Below are 17,899 nucleotides of genomic sequence, written 5' to 3'. Positions count from 1 at the left end.
CTGCGCAGGGCTGCCCGCCGCGCGCCCGGCCCGCGCGCAGCTCTTGCAGCCCCACGTCCCGCGCCGCTCAAACTACCGTGCGTCCTCTGCCGCCTGCGGCCGTCCGCCGCGCGCCCGCGGCCCGGGCCCTCCCCGGGAGCCCGGTCTGGCGCCGACTTTCCCGTCAGGCGAAGGCCTAGACACCTGCGCCCTTAAAGGAGCCGCGTCCCCAATTTGAGGGAGCGTCTAGAAACTCCTCCTCGGGAAGCGCGCGTCCACCCGAGGACACGCCAGCAAGCAAGGGGGGAAATGGGAGACAGAGATCGCCAAGAGCTCCCCGGATGCCCGGCGGATACCTCTCCGGGCATATATCCTGGGGGTCTCCTTGGGGTCAAGGTCCGGCGCTGGCGGGCAGAGACCACTGAGGCCTAAGGAACCCCCAAGCGTCGCAGGACGGTGACGATCCCCCGAATACAGAGCCCTGTGAAACCTCTTGCGATTGGCCAGTTCGAGACCCTGGCCGGGGCGTCCCTGGAATCTTCCCAATGAGCTGAGGCCGTACAGAAAGCCGAATGCTTGGAGGATCGACGGGAGGGTAAGTGGGGATGGTCCCTAACCTGGGGGCCGGCCCTGGGTGGGGGAGGGGCGCGGGACCGCGGGCTCGTAGGGGAGGGGAGGCGGCGGCAGCGGGGGAGGGGAGGCCGCGGCGGCGGCAGCGGCAGCGGGGGAGGGGCGCTGCCCGCAGGACCCCGTTCCGCGCACCCAGAGTCTAGTTCTCGAGTCTTCGGTGTTTGCAACGAATGAAAGTATGGAAGTTTCGCTCGCAAACAAGTGGCCCTGCTGCGACTTCATCCCTCGTCGGAGTCGTTGTAGCCTCTCGTTCCCAGCAGAGCCCAGCGCCCCGAAGCCGGCTGGGCTTCTGAGACCGAACTTCACAGAGGGGGACAGGGCACCTTCTTCAGGGTTAACTCGCCTCCGGACTGTAATCCGAGGCGCTTTGGGGTCAGAAGGGACAGATGTTCTCAGAATCCCCCCTCCACCAGGTGTCAGCTCCGAGGACGGTGGGGGCTTGTGGGCTGGATGGCTGGGAAGGGGAGGCCAGCCGAGGAGGGGGAGGGACGGCCTGAGGTGCTCTACTGTTAGGTACTCTTTTATTCTTCTTTTCTACCTCTTTCCCTCCTTTTCTACCTCCAGCCTTTCTCTCCTCCTTTCCGTTCCTTCCTTCCCTCATTTTTCTCTGCCCTTCTTCCCTTTTTCTTTCCACCCCCAGTCGTCCTTCTCTCCTTCCTTCCTCCAGAGTCCCCTGGCTGAGGTTGTCGGGTCCCTGAAGTCTGTGGTCCACCTTCCTATCCCCTACAGCGCCCTCAGTGGGTGCTCCGGATGAACCCCATGCACTCCATCCATCCTATTGCTCTGAGGAAGTAAATGTGACTGGAGAGAAGTCCTAATCCAGTGTGACTGGTGTCTTTATAAAAGACAAGAGACACAGAGGGAAGATGGCTATGTGATCTGAGAGGCAGAGACTGGAGTGATGCATCCACAAGCCAAGGAGTGCCTGGGGACACCAGAAGCTGGAAGATGCAAGGAAGCATCCTCCCCTAGAGCATTCAGAAGGAGCATGGCCTGTGGACACCTGGATTTAAACTTCTAGCCAAACAAGAAATTTCTGTTGTTTTAAGCCACGAAATTTGTGGTACTTTGCTACCAAAGCCCCAGGAGACTAATGTCACTTGTCTTTAAAGTCCATCCTGACTCATAGTGACCCTATATGACAGGACAGAGCTGCCCCATAGGGTAATTTCTACCAGGAGCAGATTGCCAAATCGTTAATCCCGTAGAGCTGCTAGTGGGTTTGAACCTCGGACCTTTCTGTTAGCAGCTGCTTAACTCTTGTCATCAAGGCTCCTTAAGAGACTAGTACAGCCAGTTAAATTAGAATTTCAGATGCTGAAACCCACTGCCATTGAGTTAATTCTGACCCATCTTGTTGAGGGTCTTTCTCTTTTTCACCAACTCTCTACCAAGGATGATGTTCTTCTCCAAGGACTGATCCTTCCTGATAACATGTCCAAAGTATGTGAGTTGAAGTCTTGCCATTCTTGCTTCTAAGGAATATTCTGGCTGTACTTCTTCCAAGACAGATTTGTTCGTTCTTCTGGCAGTCCATGGTATATTCAGCGTTCTTCGCCAACACCATAATTCAAAGGCATCAATTCTTTGGTCTTCCTTATTCATTGCCTAGGTTTCGCATGCATATGAGTCGATTGAAAACACCATGGATTGGGTCAGACACACCTTAGTCCTTAAAGTGACATCTTTGCTTTTTAACACTCTGAAGAGGTCTTGTGCAGCAGATTTTCCCAATGCAATGCATCTTTTGATTTCTTGACTGCTGCCTTCATGGGCATTGATTGTGGTTCCAAGTAAAATGAAATCCTTAATAACTTCAATCTTTTATCCATTTGTCATAATGTTGGTTATTGGTCCAATTGTGAGGATTTTTGTTTTCTCTTACCATTAGTAATATGTATTGCATGTAATGTTGCTGCATGTAATTTGCTAATGTTATTGTTCTCAGATGTTCACTCTAAAATGTTCAGTTTTATGATTGACTGTTCAAAGCAAGCTATGGCCTGGTCTACAGTGAAGTCGGTATTGGTGTCTGGAGTCTTAAAAGGATAGAAAGCTGAGCAATGTTCAGCTCTAAGGACACACACAATTGAGCTGCGTTAGCGCCTGACAGCGGTTACAACTCTAGCTTCATTGTTCTGACTCTGATGCTGACTTCATTGTAGACCAGGCCTATGGTGTGATCTTATTCAGCATCTGGTACCATAAGAAGCATCAGTTGTTAATCTGAAGTTGAGTTGTTCAAGTTTCTCTAACTCACACTTGTACTGCTTATACCCCCAACAATATGTCTAGTAAAAGAAGTCAAGCCGCTGAAAGTTCTAATCCAAAAAAGAAGGTGAGGAAGGTTCTAGACATGGATATAAAAATGAAGGTCGTTAAGGCCTGTCCAATAATGAGGAAGTTGTCAAAAAATTTTACAGTGAAAGGATTAGCTGACTTGTTTTCTGAACTAAATCATGGTCTTCAGTTGCTTGACAACATGGACCCAAATGCTGATCGCTCTGCTAAAGTCGATAGGCAGATTTGGGAAGCCGAGATACGTTACCAGGAAATATATGAAGAAAAGGACCATACAGACTACTCTCACTAATTTTCTGACTAGAAACGACATCTCCATTCCCAGATATAATCCAGATGATCCAGAACCTTCCACAAGTGAGTTACCACAACTGACAAAATGCCAATGTTGTCCAACTCTTCTTCGTAGGAGTAAATTTTTATGATTTGTGTATTTTTTGTATGTATTAAAATATATCTGTAAGTTTACATGTATGTTTCCAACCCCCAAAGAGAAATAAAGATCAGATTTATAAAGATACTGATAATAAAAGGCAATAATAATGAAAACTAAAAAATTAGGTATTTGATTTACATCAGGACTGACTTATGACTAAGTTGTTGGAACAGAACCATTTTAAGTATGGGACTACATGTACAGTGAAATCTGTGAGAGCTGGAACTCGACAGGCCTGCCTCATTTTTCTGGGTATCGCAAGTTTTCCACCTTTGACACTTTTGTACCACTCGTTTTAGTGGGAAATGTTTGAGTTTTCCTTCTCTGACAGATTTCCACTTTACACAGGTTCTGGCTTTTGCAGGTTTTATTGTACTAATATTCCTTATTCATCTGAAACTCAAACTTACCAGGGCATCCTGTATTTTAATTTGCTAAAGCTGTCAATCTACTCTTCATCAGTTTTACTGCAGAATATTAACGGGTTTGGCTATGACAGGCTGTCCAGACCTGTGTGACCTGGCCCAAACATCTTACCCCAGGGCTTGCAGGTGAAGGGGAGGACCCACGAGTCTTGTCTCCCAGCCAGCAGAAGACAAAGCCCAGGAGAAACGCACGGGGGGGGGGGGGGCCTGAGGAGGGGCCCTGAGCAGGTGAGGCCTGGGGGAGTCAGTTCCTGGAGGCAGAGTCTCAGCTCATGCCTCAGGTGGGACACACGGGGGAGGGCCTTGTAGGCTGCCCCTTCCCAGGAGGGAGCCTTGGAGAAGGAGGGCCCCACCTCCCCAGAGCCCAGCTCTGGATGGGAGGGAGTGTTCATCTGCAAATTAAATGAGTAAACTGGGCCTCCAAGGTCACCCCAGGGAGGCGGCAGGCTGGGGAAGGCTGGACCTGAGCCCACCATCCCCTCCCAGTCTCGTCCTCTGCCCCCAGGTCCAGGTGCTCTCTGTCTCCTCCTCCGAGATGCTCTCCAGCCCGAACAAGGACACACCCCTGACCTTTGAGCACTTGCCCTGCCCTGCAGCCCAGCACAGCACATGGAGACTTTCACAAGTAGCCAGGACACTGACCCACCTGGGTCCAGTGCCTCCTACACCCAGCTCCCCTTCCAAGCTCCCTCTAATCTCCAGTGGACTAGTCTTCGGTGGCCTGCCAAAAGAATGAACAAATCAATCTTAGAAGAAATACAGTCAGAACGTTGTTCAGAATCGAGGATAGCAAGACTTTGGTTCACTTACTTGTACATGTCATCAGGAAAGCCAATTGCTAGAAAAAGACCTTATGTTTGGTGAAGTGGAGGATCAGTGAAAAAGAGGTGTTATGGATTGATTTGTGCCCCCCCCCCAAAAAAAATATGTGTCAACTTGGTTAGGCCATGATTCCCAGTATTGTGTGATTGTCCAACATTTTGTCATCTGATGTGATTTTCCTGTGTTGTAAATCCTACCTCTATAATTAGAGGCAGTTATGTTAATGAGGCAGGACCCAATCTACAAGATTAGGTTTTGTCTTAACTCAATCTCTTTTGAGATATAAAAGTGAAGAGTTAGCAGAGAGGCAAGGGGACCTCATACCATCAAGAAACAAGAGCCCATCCTTTGGACCAGGTGTCTGTGCTGAGAAGCTCCTCAACTGGGGAAGATTGATGACGAGGATCTTCCCCCAGAGCCAACAGAGGGAGAAAGCCTTCCCCTGGAGCTGCCGCCTGAATTTGAACTTGAAGGCTACTAGCCTGTGAGAGAATGAACTTCTGTTTGTTGGAGCCATCCACTTGTGGTATTTCTGTTACAGCAGCACTAGATGACTAAGAGGTGAGGGTTTCCATGAGACGGTTTTCTTGGTGGCATGAGGTTCCCTGTCTCTCTACTTGCTTCTCTTTTATATCTCAAAAGAGATTGACTCAAGATACAATCTAATCTTATAGTTTGAGTCCTCTCTCATTAACATAGTTGCCTTTAATCCTGCCTTATTAACATCATAGAGGTAGGATTTACGACCCAGGAAAATCACATCAGATGACGAAATGTTAGATGATCACACAATACTTGGAATCATGGCCAAGCCAAGTTGATACACATTTCTGGGGGACACAATTCAATGCATAACAGAGGGATTAACACAGTGGCCACAACAATGGACTTAAGCATGCCAATGATCATTCAATTTTTTGCCCATACCAAAAAAAAGAAAAAACCAAACCCAATGCCATCGAGGTAGTTCTGAATCATAGCAACCCTATAGGACAGGGTAGAATTATCCCATAGTGTTTCCAAGGAGTGGCTGGTGGATTTGAACTGCCGACCTTTGGTTAGCAGCCAAGTTCTTAACCACTGTGCCACCAGGGGTCCATTTTGCTCGCAGAGTCCTTCAATAGTGCAACCTGAGGATTGAATTTTTTCTTCAGTTCTTTCAGCTTGAGAAATGCCAAGTGTGTTCTTCCTTTTTTGTTTTCTAACTTCAGATCTTTGTACGTTCCATTATAATACTTTACTTTGTCTTCTCCAGTTGCCCTTTGACATCTTCTCTTCAAATCTTTTACTTCATTATTTCTTCCATTCGCTTTAGCTACTCTACATTCAAGAACAAGTTTCAGAGTCTCTTCTGATATTCATTTTGGTCTTTTCTTTCTTTCGTGTCTTTTTAATGACTTTTGCTTTCTTCACATACGATGTCCTTGATGTCATCCCACACGTTGTCTTGTCTTTGGTCATTATTGCTCAATGCATCAAATCTATTCTGGAGGTGGTCTCTAAATGCAGGTGGGATATACTCATGGTCGTACTTTGGCTCTCATAGACATGTTTTAATTTCTGTCAGCTTGAACTTGCATATGAGCAATTGATGGTCAGTTCTGCAGTTGGCTCCTGGCCTTGTTCTGATTGATGATACTGAGCTTCTCCATTGTCTGTTTCCACAGATGTAGTCCATTTGATTCCTGTGTATTCCAAAAGATGAGGTCCACATGTACAGTCACTGTTTATGTTGTTGAAAAAAGGTATTTCCAAGAAATAAGCTGTTGGTCTTGCAAAATTCTATCATGAGATCTCTGGCATTGTTTCTATCACCAAGGCCATGTTTTCCAGCTACTGATCCTTCTTTGTTTCTAAATTTCGAATCCCAATCTACAGTAATCATCAATGCATCCTGATTGCATGTTTGATCAATTTCAGACTGCAGAAGTTGGTAAAAATCTTTAATTTCTTCATCTTTGGCATTAGTGGTTGGTGCATAAGTTTGAATAATAGTTGTATTAATTGGTCTTCCTTGTAGGCATGTGAATATCATCCTATGACTGACAGCATTGTACTACAGCATAGATCTTAAAATGTTGTTTTTGTCCACGAATGCAATGCCATTCCTTTTTCAATTTCTTATTCCCAGCATAGAACACTGTATGGTTGTCTGAGTCAAAATGGCCAATACCAGTCCACGTCAGCTCACTAGTGCCTAGGATATAAATCTTTATGTATTCCATTTAATTTTTGATGACTTCCAATTTTTCTAGATTGCTACCTTGTAAATTCCACGTTCTGCTTCTTAGTGGATGTTTGCCACTGTTTCTTCTCATGTTGAGTCATGACACATGAGCAAATGAAAAGCTTTACTCCATTTATGTCATTAAGGTCAACTCTACTTTGAGGAGGCAGCTTTTTCCCAGTCATGTTTTGAGTGCCTTCCAATCTGAGGGGCTTATCTTCTGGCACTATATGAGACAATGTTCCACTGCTATTCATAAGGTTTTCACTGGCCAATTTTTTAAGAAGTAGACAGCCAGGTCCTTCTTCCTATCTGTCTTATTCTGGAAGCTCAGCTGAAACCTGTCCACCATAGGTGACCCCACTGGTATTTGAAATACTGGTAGCATAGCTTCCAGCATAACAGCAAGCCACCACAATAAAAGAAATTAAACAAACAGGCAGAGGAGAGATGGGGGGAGAGAGTAGTCAAGCCACATGAAGATTGCTCAGGAGCAGAAGCTCAGAGAAACAAGAACCTTTCCCCAGAGCTGCAGAGAAAGCCCTAGAGCCCGCACCCTGATTTGGGCATCTAGCCTCCTAACCTGTGAGAAAATAAGCTTCTGTTTGTTAAAGCCACCCATTTGTGTTATTTCTGTTATAGCAGCACTAGATAACTAAGGCACAGGGTGTGTTATAATTTGTTTGGGAGGTCTGTGCCCAGGCGGGAACAGGCACTCCAAATGTGCCTGGTGAATGGAGGAAGGAAAACATCGCTCACCTGGGACTGCTATTCTAATGTGGGACAGTTCCGCTCTGGCCGCCAGGTGGCAGCGAAGCGCCCACCCGCTGGTCTGGAGGGTCCCGCCCTCGGCAGGCAAGGTCGGTTTGTCTGCGTTCACGTGGCGCCATTGTGCTGTCCCACGTGCCTCTTTGCTTTCTGACCTCGCCTTTTGTTTACTCACTAGTTTTGGGTAAATACGTGCATGTTAAAAGAAACTATTTCACATCCTGATTTGGTTTTAATAAAAAAGTGAACAAATTTAAAGAAAAAAACCCACACAAATCAAATAATAGGTAGCCTGACAATGCCTGGAGACAAGAACCTGGGTGGGGTCAACAGGCGGACACGGGGCGGGGGTGGGGGGGTGGAGGAAGGGGCAGGCAGAGACCGTGTCCTGGAGCAGCTGATTTGCTCTCTGCCGCCCCCTGGTGGTCGAGTTCTGTGGGCCAAGGCCCTATCCCATTAGAGCAGTTTTCTGTTAATTTGGGGGAGGTACAAATCCAGGACCCACTCTTTTCCTGGCCCCCCAAGATGCACCCTGGGGCCCGGAGATGAACCAGGGACAGGGTGAGGGGGTGGGCCGTTCAAAAGTGCAGAGCTGCCAACTTGGAGGTCTGAGAGTAGCCCCTTTGGGGACTCCCTCCAAGGACACCGGGGACCTAGGCACAGAGCCGTGTCTGCAGAGCAGCCTGTGGTGTTTGTAGGGACACAGAAAACAAGCCACCAATAATCGCAGGTGCAGTGACCGCAGGTGCTATGACCACAGGCATAGTGTCCTATTAGATGCTTAAAACGGGCAATGACAGACCTGCAGTTACTCCGCCTGGCCACACGGGCGCGCCAAGGTCCATCCCCCTCCATGGGCAAGAGGAAGAAGCGTGGAAAAGGCAGGGCTGCAGGTTGAACCAGTTTCCTTAACTCCTGGCTGCTATGCAGGTAGGGGCTGGGCTCCTGATTCCCAGGAGCCTGGATTGACAGGCACTGTTAACTCCATCCCAAAAGGCCAGCAGTTCGAATCCACTAGCTGCTCCTTAGAAACCTATAAGTCACAATTGACTTGATGGCAATGGGTTTAGTTGATTCCCTCCAGAACCCACTTTTTAAACTGAACTTCTTAGGTGGGTTTTAGGACTACAGAAACTGCTTACATTTTAATACAGATAAACACAAGTGTGTGTGTGTCTGCACACCCACATGCATGTTAAGATATCAGCTCCCCAAGAACAGGGATATTTGCCTGTTTGTATATCCTCGGTGCCAGAACAGTTTCTGGCATGTGGTGTGCGCTCAGTAGTATTTATGGAATGAATGCATGAACCAAAATCCCACTGGTCATTAGCTGAAAATGTCTGCCTGAGTCGGCTAGTCAAACAGACCAAGAAGTGAAGAGAAAAAAAGATTTCAGTTGTAGAACGAAGTTCCTCATTTGCACGCATGGTTTTTGTGGACACTTGTAGTGAAATTTGTTACTGGTCCCATCTGCACACTTGGTCTTTAGCATTCCTGTCTTCAATATTCCTCCCCGCCCTGAGAGATGGGGGCTCTGGGGGTGACCCTGGTGAAGGAGGCAGGGAGCTGGGGACAGCCTACTACAGTGTGGGAAAGGAAGGGGAGGGAGCCCTGGTGAACAGACAGGACAGGGAGGAGAAGAGGTCTGCTCCATATCTCAGCCCTGGCTCCCTCGGGGGAGGTGAATGGGATAAAAACCCAGAGGAAAGGAACAAGGGTCCTGCTCTCGGGGCTGGGATTTAGCCATGAGAATTCTCACCTTTCCACACCGGGGTAAATCTACTTGTTTTGGATTATCCTCGTTTGGTGCTTCCTTGGTGGGCGTGGATGGAACAGGGGGTCTAAATTCCACTGGCCCAGCTTCACCTCTTCCCCACCTCATGTGGCACCTCCATCAGCTTTGTCCCTAGTCCTTCTGTCTTGAATTACCCACCAAGCACTCCCCCACCTGTCCCTGCAGCTGCTGGGGATGCTTTCCTTGCATGAAGTCCCAATCTGACAATCAAAAGAGCATCTTGTTTAAAAGGCCACACCTCCATCTTTGCGGGGGTCCATCCCCTTCCCATGCAGTGACCAAATGAATTCTCCCCAGAACACTCCAGCCAGTCATTCAGAACACTCTTTTTTTTCTTTTCTCTATCTTTTATAGGGGCAACAAACTCCTATTTACAACACGAGTTTCATTTTTCTCAAGTAAAGAAGCACCTGGTGAAAACAGCAAATTAAAACCACCTGAGATTTTGTTATCTAGCCCACCCAAAAATGAAGAGTCCAGGCACACCGAGCCCAGGGGAGGCTGGCTCAGGAGCTAGAACAGGCCACTGGTGGGAGGGAAACTGGGAAGACATTATTCAGTAGCCTGAAGATTTGCATTCTCTACATCTCCGTAGTCCACCAGGAGACAGGGACAGTCACATCCAGAATCACAATGCTCATTAATGGTCATTAATGGAGACAACGGCAGAGTGGACGAGCAGTCTTGTAGAAGTGGCCATGTGGAAGCGTTCATAGGACTGAAGACCAGAGGATGGGAAGGAGCTACTACGGCCTTACCTAACACCAGGGATGGGCCTTACCAACAGCCAGCCAAACAGAAGAGCAAGTCAGAAAGGAACGCAGCTGCATGATTCCATTTACATAAAGTTAAAAACAGGAGAAAGTAAATGATAATGTTTAGTGATGCATATGCAGGTGGAAATCTATAATAAAAGATGATCACAAAAGTCAGGATTAGGGGCCTCCTAGGGGAAAGGTGGGTAGGGAGGGCCACCTGGGCACATCTCTGGCTATGACAGTGTTTTATTCACTTCGTGTATGTCCTATAGGGTCGCTATGAGTCGGAATTGACTCGACGGCGCTGGTTTTGGGTTGGGTATGTATATATGACATATTTCACAACTAAAAGGTTAAAATCAACTGGGTCTACACAAATCAAAATCAAGCAGGCAAGAAGACATGAGAAGAAATGGTAAGCATGAGTACAGACAAAGGAAGAGTTAAATGGGGTTACTTGCAGTGACTAATAATGAGGATTAGTTATCTAGTGCTGCTGTAGCAGAAATACCACAAGTGAGTGGTTTTAAAAAATAGAAATTTATTTTCTCACAGTCCTGGAGGCTAGAAGTCAAATTCAGGGCACCCACTCCAGGGGAGGCTCTCTCTGTGTTGGCTCTGGAGGAAGGTCTCTTTCACTTTGAGTTCTTTGACCCCTTGGCAATCTCCATGTGGTGTATATCTTCCCTTGTGTTTGTGCTTGCTTCTCTGCACCGAATCTGCTCTTTTTATATGTCAAAATTGAGTAGGTTTTAGACACACCGTACACTGATAAGGAAGACTGAAGAATTGACGCCTCTGAATTGTGGTATGAATTGTTGTGAAGAATATTTAATATACTATGGACTAGCAAAAGAACGAACGTATCTGTCTTTTTTTTTAAATTTTTATTGTGCTTTAAGTGAAAGTTTACAAATCAAGTCAGACTCTCCTACAAAAATTTATAAACACCTTGCTCCCGTAAAAAAAAAAAACCCATTGCCGTCCAGTCGATTCCGACTCATAGCGACCCTGCAGGTCAGAGTAGAACTGCCCCATAGAGTTTCCAAGGGGCGTCTGGCGGATTCGAACTGCGACCTTTTGGTTAGTAGCTGTAGCACTTAACCACTACACCACCAGGGTTTCCAGCACTTTGCTAATTGCTCTCCTTCTAATGAGACAGCACACTTCTTCCCTCCACTCTCTCTTTTCGTGTCTATTCAGCCAGCTTCTGACCCTCTGCCCTCTCACCTCCCCTTCAGACAGGAGATGCCAACATAGTCTCATGTGTCTACTTGATCCAAGAAGCTCATTCTTCACCAGTATCATTGTCTATCTCATAGTCCAGTCCAATCCCTGTCTGAAGAGTTAGCTTTAAGAATGGTTCCTGTCTTGGGCTAACAGAAGGTCTGGAGACCATGACCTCTGGGGTCATTCTAGTCTCAGTCAGGCCATTAAGTCTGGTCTTTTTAAGAGAATTTGGTGTCTGCATCCCACTGCACTCCTGCTCCCTCGGGGATTCTTTGTTGTGTTCTCTGTCAGGGGAGTCATTGATTGTAGCCAGGCACCATCTAGTTCTTCTGGTCTCAGGCTGATGTAGTCTCTGGTTTATGTGGCCCTTTCTGTCTCTTGGGCTCATAATTACCCTGTGTCTTTGGCTTTCTTCATTCTCCTTTGCTCCAGGTGAGTTGAGACCAATTAATGCATCTTAGATGGCTGCTTGCTAGTGTTTAAGACCCCAAATGCCACTCTCCAAAATAGTACGCAGAATGTTTTCTTAATAGATTTTATTATGCCAGTTGACTTGGATGTCCCCTGAAACCATGGTCCCCAAACCTGCTACGCTGGCCTTCGAAGCATTCAGTTTATTCAGGAAACTTCTTTGGTTTTGGTTTAGTCCAGTTGTGCTGACCTCTCCTGTATTGTGTGTTGTCTTTCCCTTCACCTAAAATAGTTCTTATCTACTGTCTAATCAGTGAATACCCCCTCCCTCTCTCCATCCCTCCCCCTTCTTGTAACCATCAAAGAATATTTTCTTCTCTGTTTAAATTATTTCTCGAGTTAAAAGATCGAATATATCTGTCTTGGAAGAAGTACAACCAGAATGCTCCTTAAGAAGCAAGGATGGCACGTCCTTTGGACATGTTATCAGGAGGGATTAGTCCCTGAAGAAGGACACCATGGAAGTGTCATTGAAAAAGAGGAAGCACCTCATCGAGATGGATTGACACGGTGGCTGAAACAATAGGCTCAACATAACGACAATTGTGAGGATGGTGCAGGACTAGGCAGTGTTGTGTTCTTTGTACATAGAGTTGCTATGAGCCAGAACCGATTGGGTGGCATCTAACAGCAACAATACGCTGATATGGCCACATTAACATAACAAAGAAAACTCTGTTTCCCAAATGGGATTATATTCACAGGTGTAAGGGTTAGGATTCCAACACGTATTTTTAGGAGACACAATTCAATCTATAAATAATGGGTCACCCTTTCTGCATCCCTGCAGCAAGCCAGCCTCTGCTCTGTGTGCGCTTTTATTTCTATAGCTACCCTAGAGGGTAGACATCAGGATTATCCCCGTTTTACAGATGAAGAAACTGAGGCTCAGGGCGGTTTGGAAAGTGGCCCACAACAGAACAGCTTGGAGATGGCAGAGCTAGGAATGAAGACAGATGGGTTCAAGTCTGTGGTCTTCACTCCTACCCTCTCCAAAGCTTCAACTGTAAAATCATTAGGACTCATAAAATATTTTATTCTATGCAAAAACCAGGTGATTTAGAGAACAAATGTGAACATGCAATGCTGTTGGAGGCATACACATTTGTAATTGTTCTGTCTTCCTGTTGACTTAACTGTTTTGTTGTTACCAAATGTTTTTTAACTCAGTATTCTGAGTCTTGAAGTTTATTTTCTGTTATTATTTTCATGACTCCGGCTTTCTTACGTTTATCGTCATGATACATCTTTTTCTGTTTACTTTCAACCTGTGCCAACTCTCTGTTTCTGCTGTGTGGTTTCCTCCCATGGCTCATCTATTTCACCTTCCAGATAACCTTGGGGATCGTTTTGAATGTTCTTTAAAATGATCAGATTTGCATAGGGTTCATATTGCATTTGGGGATTTTGAAGAATTGATTTTTGGTGACACTGTCACCGCTCAGAAATATTGAATGACACCCTTATTGTGTCATTTGGCTTAGAGTTTTGTAGTTGTCATTACAGTCTCGCACTTCCTTGTGAAGGTTAATCTTAGATATTATAAATATAAATGTATGATCCTTGTGAATTGGATCTTTACCATTGTTTTCTCTTATTAGCTATTGATGGAATACTAGAGTTATGCATTTCTTTGTCTTCCTCTACCATACTTATGTTGAAAACATTTATCTTTCTTCTTGACACATCGCCGAAAAAACCCATTGCCTTTGAGTCAATTCCGACTCAAAACAACCTTATAGGACAGAGTAGAACTGCCCCATAGGGTTTCCAAGACTGTAAGTCGTTATGAAAGCAGAAACTGCAACGACTTTCTCCTGAGGAGCAGCTGATGATTTGAACTGCTGTCATTTCAGTTAGCAGCCGAGCACTTAACTACTCACCACCCCACCAGGGTTCCTGTTGACACATTGGGGAACTTAATTTTCAAACCTTTTGAGTGATGTTTTTGGCTTACTTGGAAGGAAATCATGCTATCTGCTAGTAATAGTCATGATGCTTTTTCCCCCAGGCCCTGAAATCTCTTATTTGTTTCTGAGAGATCTACTTAGAATGTTCTCATGCCATCTCTGTATTGGTGGCTTCTCACGGGGCCGTGGGCTGAGCTCACCAGGAGTGGGATGGTAATTAAGACAGTGAGGAGGCCTTCACTCCAGACACCAACCTTGGGGCTGGAACCGTGACTTCCCACGCTTGTCTCAGGATCGATCGTGTGCCATCAACCCCATCTCAGCCCAGTCTGACCTAGCTGGTTATTGTCTTGTCTGGGCCGGTGACAGGAAGTGTGGGACTGCTATCAGGCCCAGCATTGGGGCTATGGCTCCTCGCTGACCCCTCTGTGACTGGTCTCCTGCCACTCAAGTCCTGAGACCCAGACCCAAACCCACACCCACTGACTCTGTTGGGGTGGGCAGTCTACCCAGCCTCTGCCTGGGAATGGTCTGAGAGGGAGGACAGGGGCTTCATCCAGAGAAGTAGGGATGGGGAAGGAGGAAGCCTACCTAGCCCATCCTCCCTGGGCCTGGAGGCCCCTGCCCAGTGTCTGAGTCTAGCCCCTGGGGGCCGACTCCTAGCATTGGTGGGGGGCTGCTCCTGTGTGGGGATGGGGAGCCACTGCGGTTTCTAAGATGCCCATCTTATCTACTGGGTCCCCTCTTTCCAGCCTCAGGAATATCTGGTGTTGGAGGGGAGAGGTAGAGAATTTCCAGTCTCTGAGGAGAGCACAGGGTTGGCTCCTCCAGGCCCTGGGCTCCCATCCCAGCACTCTGTCCTTTCCCAGGATGGGGTGAGCCTCCAGGGGGGACTGGGAAGGGGGTCTCACGGCCTCACCCCCGTACAATCCAGATCTCAGTCCTAATACCCGCTTTGTTTTGTTGTCTTCACATCTTATTTTTATTTGTTCATGTGTGCGCTGTCCATCTCCCTGCTGGTCCGCCAGCATCCAGTCCTGTGCTCAGCTCAGAGAAGACACTCCATGCTCATTTTGGACAAATCTTCCATCTATCACCAATGTCCCAGTGAAGGAGAAGTCCCGCCTCCTCCCATGCCTCACCTAGGAGGAAGCTGTCCCCCTGCCCACTTCCTAAGCTGGAGGATAAAGGGGCTCAGAGAGGGGCCCAGGGCAGAAAGTTCAGAGCCCTGTGGCGGTGAGGTGGTGCCCACTCACACCCCACCCTCTCCATCCCACACCCCCAGGGCCCACTCACACCCTGCCTCTCTGTCCCAGACCCTAGGGTCTGGACTTGACTCCTCACCCAGCCCTCCTCTCCCCCTGAAGATGCTGTGGCCGCTGTTGCTGACCCTCCCCTGCCTGGGGGGATCTGTGGCCATGACCCCAGGAGAGTCCTGACCCCTTCCAATGCCCGGCCTGTCCTTAACCCCTGTCCTTGGTCTCTAGAGAGGAGCCCTGAGTTGGGGTGGGGACCCCATGTGAGGATGGCCTGGCTCGCTCCTAAGCCCTGGAGGGACTGAGCAGGAGAGACTGAGCTGAGCACCAGGCAGGGACCCCTGGGTCCCCAATGACTCCTCACTGTGCCTCCCCAGCTCCTAGCCTGGAGACTGAGCTCGTGGGCTTCGTGGGGGGATGTGATGCCCCAGCTGGGAAGTGGCCGTGACAGATCAGCCTGTGGTTCTGTAGCCCAAAATATGACAAATGGGTTCCTGAATGTGGGGGGTCCCTCATCCACCGCCAGTGGGTGCTGACCGCCTCCCACTGTGTTAGACAGTGAGTGACCCCCCCACCCCTCAGCATCTGGTTTTTTGACAGTATTGGAGACAGTGCAGTGGGTGTTGTGGAGTTTTCTGGGTGAGGCGGCAGCAGTCCTGGGTCCTGGATGGATTCAACCCTCTGGGGTCTCCCTGCCCCCTTCTCAGAGGGAAATCGCTGTGCCCTGAGAGGCTGGCCCACGTCCTGCTGCTGTGCTGAGCCGGGTTCTGCCTCAGCCTCTGAGAAGCTTTGGGTCTTCTCTCCCCCAGAAACAGACTAGGTTTTTGCCGTGTTCGGGTCCAAGCAAGACAAGTGAAGTCCTCCAAGAGTGACAATCTTCAGAATGTGACTGAGATCATCCTCCACCCCAACTACAACCCTGCACAAGTAACTGGTGGGGGAGACATGGCACTTCTCAAACTGGTGGCCCCCGTGATACTGTCTGCTGGAGTCAGCATGGTCACCTTCCCTCTACTGTGGCTCTTGGTCCTCCCAGGCACAAGGTGCTGGGTGACCGGCTGGAGTCACACCTCATTCAATGGTAAGGGTCAGGACGACTGGGGTCAGATGGGATGGGGAGGACTCTGGGAGGATACAGTGGGCAGTTGGCACAGCATTACAAACAAGCCCTCAACCCAGGTTCCTCCTGAGATCCCCTGAGTGGGATTTGGGTGGGGGTGAGTGTTGGGAAGCTTGCGAGGACTCAGAGGCACAGAGACCAGATGCGACGCGGTGGGAGGGAAGCTCTGTCCTTACTCTGTGCCAGGCCCTGCGTGGCCCTTCCAGGTCCCCTGTTCTCCCTGATGTCTTGAGGATGAGGATGGGGAATGAGGCCAAGATGGACTAAGGGACGTGCTCATGGTCTCTGCTGTAAAGGAACCAAGCCGACGCCAAGGCTCTGACTCTGCATTTCTGGGGGAAAGCACTTGCTGATTTTCCCAGTAACAACTCCTTGGGGCTTAAAAACGCTCCCCCTCAGGTTCCCTCTTGAACTTGGTGCCCTCAGTGTCAGCCTGGAGGTTATCAGCCCGTTGGCACAGGAGGACATGAGGAATGGGTCCCCTGTAGCCCTCAGGTACATGTGGGGAAACTGAGGGGGAGCCTGGCACCAGGGATGCCCAGTTGCAGGCTCAGCCTCTGTATTCGGATGTCAGGAGAGACACTGCCAGGGGTCGCTGACTCAACCAGGTGCTGGGGAGGGGCAGGAGCCCACCCCAAACCACCTCCTGGGCTCACTCAGCCTCTCCCCATGGCACAGCTGCCCTGGCCCTATATCCTGCAGGAGGTGGAGGTCCCCATTGTGGGGGCAGAGGGGAGCAGGCCACAATATGGCACCAAGGTCATCAGGGACGACATGCTGGGAGTGTGGGCCAGGTCTTTTGCAAAGTGACACCCCCACACCCCAACTGCATTCGTTTCCCCTTCCCACAGCCCTTGCTCCAAGCCCTCAGGGATCCTGAGGCTCGCTGCCTGTCTCTTCCTTCTACAGGGTAACTCTGGGGCCCCCTTGGTCTGTAAAAGGGGGTGCAGCTGGCTCCAGGTAGGGGTGGTGAGTTGGGACAGACAATGTGGTTGTCTGGGACATCCTGGAGTCTACACACGGGTGACATGCTACTACAACTGAATTCCCTGCTATGTCCCTTTATTGTCTTGAGCCCCGAGTAGGGACAAGGATGAGCATGAGCAGACACTCCAGGATCTTTGGAGACCCTCATGGCTCCCTCCCCAATGCCAACTCTTTACTGAACCTGGCCTCCTCCTCCTTCCCCTGCTTGAGGCCCTCCTTCCCCTGCCACCCCCCTCAGTGTCCTGTCTTTTCCTTGACAGCTGAAAGGGACAGCTGGGAAGATGTCCTGTAGACTCTGATGACCTTCTGGAGTTGGGGCAGGGTGGGGGAAGCCTCCCTGGGTCATGGGCTCCTCCTCTCTCTGTATCCCAATAGAGTGCAAAAACAGCAAACCCTGGGCTGAGTGTCTTCGCCTGTGGGTGTGGCCAAGGGGAAGAGTAGGTGGGGCCGTCCTTACTGGGAGCCTAGGTGATGGAAGGTGGAGGTGGGGTCTAGGTGAACACCTGGTGCCAGGAAGCAGAGGTGGTGTAGAGGAGGCAGTAAGGCCTGGAGACTGACTGATGGACCTTCCAGGGGGATGGATTGACTCATTGTCCCATCCTCTTCTTCCTCTCCCCCAGTCCGGCCTCCTTGCCCACAGGGCTCTCAACCTCCCATCCTCTTCCTCCTTCTCTCTCCCAATCCCACCTCCCCATTCTCTGAGCTCCCATTCCCAGAAATGCCTGGAGTGAGGGCCCTGGGCTTGACACTCTCCATCTCGCCTGGGGTGGGGGCTGGGTGG

General features: G+C 49.0%; 1 long non-coding RNA gene across 1 annotated transcript; it reads left to right on the top strand.

Moving 5' to 3' along the window:
• The first annotated feature begins 89 nt into the window (after positions 1-89).
• Positions 90-3,005, top strand: LOC126087284 (uncharacterized). Its single transcript, XR_007519707.1, has 2 exons — positions 90-574; positions 1,277-3,005. It is a non-coding gene; the product is annotated as an uncharacterized LOC126087284 (long non-coding RNA).
• Positions 3,006-17,899: the final 14,894 nt, after the last annotated feature.

The sequence above is a fragment of the Elephas maximus genome, chromosome 12 (assembly GCF_024166365.1).
Source record: "Elephas maximus indicus isolate mEleMax1 chromosome 12, mEleMax1 primary haplotype, whole genome shotgun sequence".
NCBI lineage: Eukaryota > Metazoa > Chordata > Mammalia > Proboscidea > Elephantidae > Elephas > Elephas maximus.
Note: the sequence above shows the minus strand (reverse complement) of the source record. Positions and strands in the feature narration are given on the sequence as shown.